The following is a 3,615-nucleotide window of genomic DNA, read 5'->3' as shown; positions in this document are numbered from 1 at the left end:
CTATGTTATGCTCACGTGTTCTGATAATAACAGCTTTCTATGACTAAACATTATTTGGATAATTGGTAAAAAAAAATAAAGTTTAATATCTTAACTCTACTGTTAGACCTACCTGAAAAACTAAAAAGCAAATTATTTAATTCGAAGGCCTGTCGTTATGTTTTTGTGCCATCATTGTTAATTTCTTTATTTGTTCTTATTTTATTACTGACTGCTTACTTGTCATTTTTTATTCAATTCAAAGTTTGAATTGAATCTCGTGCTACTGCACCAAAATTACCCCACTGTAAAGTTAAAAAAACACTGAGTGTGCAAAAATGTGTGAGATAGCTAGTTATAATGGTAATTAAATAACGTTTACGTATGTATAAAAGCCTACATTAAAATCTGTCATATAAATTGGTCTCTTCATTAGAAATTAGCCTACTGATTGCCACCATTGATGGACAAAATTTTTTAATAATATTAAAAATATCTGTATGACATTATATTCTGCAGTTCTTCCCTGTTGTACCGAATATCTATACTTTTCAAATGATCATATCCAAGTTAGAAATTCAAATATTGTGACAAAATTTATTTTGTAGGGTGCCACAAGTTTGCTAAAATTTCCAAAGGGTGCTGTGACTAAAAAAAGGTTGGGAAACACTGGTATAGAACATATTTTCTGCCTCATTCTGTGACAAATTCAACTAGTGTGACAAAATGAATTTTGTAGGGTGCCACAAGTTTGTTAAAATTTCCAAAGGGTGCCGCGACTAAAAAAAGGTTGGGAAACACTGCTCCAGGTGACGTCTTGGCGGTCTTACATTATGTAGGTTCTGAATCTGAGCTGCACAGTGTTGGTGAAAGCATGTCGTGGCTCTCTTATCACAACAAATTGTTGAATTCTGTGTCCAGATTCACATTTTTCGACGTAAGACTCATTTGGCAGTCTAGGCAGAAATATTAGCAACGTAGGCTACAAGAGCGTAGCATCAGATTGGGATGGCAAACTATAATGTCCTTGATCCGTCAAGCGATTGGCATGTGAGCGAATGGCCGTTGACTGGCAGCAGAGCAGAAAGATGGCAAATTCTGGTGTCGGCTCACTGTGTGGGAGGTAAATCTGCTGTTTAGCATGCTCATTCCCTCATCAAACCACACAGCCTGTCTTAAAATGTGATCTGATGCCTCCTCATGCACTCCATTTTCACCCACAGTTCATAGTCATCTACATTTAAATTTTTTTAAAGAATAATTTACCAGGACTGCTGCTTTCAAACTTTACAATGGACTGAAAATCACCATAGAAGTATCATAAAAGTACTTTGTGACTTGTACATTTCAATTTCTCAGTTCTAAAGTCTTGATAAATCCTAAGGCTTGAGTTGATTTGTCAGCAAATCAAAGATCTGACTCAGAATAACAGTTTGTTCACAATTGAACATTGCAGTTTCATGTATGGTTTACATGACTGCTAAGGTTTGTGGTGATGTGTGTTTCTGGCAATAGATTTTTTTCTTCTCTTCCACAGCCCTCAGTGCTTGTTTTATAATGTTCTCTCACCACTTCCTAATCGTCTCATTTTTATGGAAATTACATCAGTGCTCTGAGGGAAATGCTCCCAGCGCCGTTTACCTCTTTTTTTTCTCTTCTACTCGATTCGAGGCTGTACGCAAAGCACTGTGTTTCTGTACCAAGAACTGAAGCTCTGATCACTGGAACAGTGGTTTCCTACCTCAACAGACTTCTACAAGCTGGTTCCCTCCGGCTTCTGGAGGTCAGTGAATGAAAGATGACTGCCGATTCCATCACAACGAGGTACAAAATCACATTCCAGATCCTTCACTCTCTCTGTTCCGCTGTGGTGAAATGAGCTTCCAACCTTTGGTCTCATTAACAATTCAACTTGTTCAATCAAGACTGCGTTCCACTGTACCTTGCCTTGCTAACTTCCCTCCATCTTGTTGACTCGAATGTACATCACTGCTTACGATGCACAAGTGCCCAATACTGGCGAAACCCTTGCATTGGGTTGAACTGGAACATCTTATGATCTTGATTACCGTACTTGGAATCTGCTATGGAGCTGATTAATTTACTTTTTTCCCTTATGAATTTGTTTGATGCACCATTCTATATGCCTGTATGTATGCTTGGGCTTTTAGAGAAAATATATATAATAAAAATAACAAAGTGTAACAAACACTCAGCTTAAGGTAGCAACATGTGGTTAAATCAAAAAAAAAAAGTCACACACTAGAGTTGTGTGGGGAGGGGGTAAGAGCATTCATTTAAAATAGAATGTCTTTACTGTCACTTTTGGTCAATTTAATGTTTTGTTAAAGATATATTATCTTATTTAAAAAAATTACTTAACCATAACTTTTGAGCATTAGTGTATATTTGCGAAATGTTTGTTAACTTTTAGTAGTACACCAGCATATAAGTGATCTTAAACCTAATAGACATTAATTTAGCCACAAACCTTTCATTTTACTTTCATGTGTTCTTTAAAAGAAATCGGGAGAAATTACAGTATCCTGCATCATCCTTTACACAAGCAGGTGTTTGTTGTTGTTGTTGTTGTTGTTTTTACCAGCAGTCTCGCTGTCTGTATTGTTTAGTGCAACAGAAAAGCAGTGACCCTCCCCTGGGCTTGAGCTCTCTCTCCCCTGCAGAGAGTATCAGGTGTGCCACTTACCTTTCCAGTCTTTGTCCTCTCTCTTTTCAGACGGTTCCTGCCTCTGACGCCACTATAGTTATGCTGGAAATCCAAACAGTACAGCTCTGTGTTTGCCTCTGAGGTGAGATATCTCAAATAAAGGGTTTGAGTTCTGTGCCTCAAATGCTGGCAGCACTGCGATGGCAAAGCATCTGAGACTGAAGCTTAAAATTAAATTTCCTGCTGTTGATTCTAGTGTTTTGACCTCGATAAGCATGATGTTTGTGTTTGAGATGTGGCATTCCAGAAACTGCTCATGCCAATATGTTCTGGCTTAAGTGTTAATGATACAGTTGTAAAGTGTTGCATTTCCAGACATGAATCAACAGATGAAAATGAATTAAAATGATCTTGCTGGTCGGAATTAGCTTCAGCCTCACTCTTTGAGCCCTTGTGTTTCATTTCATAATCTATTTATGTAGTCAAGGATAAATTCGTCCATTCATTCGATGGGTGGGCAGAGAAATAGGAATAATTCATTTAAAAATGAAACTTCAGTCATCATTTACTCACCCTGATGTCATTTCAAGTCGGTATGACTTTATTTCTTCCATAGAACACAGAATGAGATGTTAAGCAGAATGTCCAGGCTGCTCTTTTCCAGCGTTCTCAGTAAAGGCCAGTTCACACTACAGGTCCTTGCACACTGAGTCCGAAATTCTCGTCCGAAGTTTTTTGCATGTTAACAAATGAATATGACCTCAGGTTGTGTCAATCACGTTTACACACGGCCTCCGAAACATTCGTCCATCATAAAAAAATTTGGGTCAGGTTCAATTTATGTGTTTTTCACATCCATAGCAAGCATATTGAGAGGTGTACAGAGCCACTGTACAAATGAATGCCAAAATCCAGAATGGCATCTGACAAGTTTCAAAGTAGCCTAAACTTTGAATCGCTCTGGATAA

The sequence above is a fragment of the Sinocyclocheilus grahami genome, unplaced genomic scaffold (assembly GCF_001515645.1).
Source record: "Sinocyclocheilus grahami isolate Dianchi unplaced genomic scaffold, SAMN03320097.WGS_v1.1 scaffold496.1, whole genome shotgun sequence".
Classification (NCBI taxonomy): domain Eukaryota; kingdom Metazoa; phylum Chordata; class Actinopteri; order Cypriniformes; family Cyprinidae; genus Sinocyclocheilus; species Sinocyclocheilus grahami.
The sequence above is the reverse complement of the archived record's forward strand: the minus strand, read 5'-3'. Positions refer to the sequence as shown.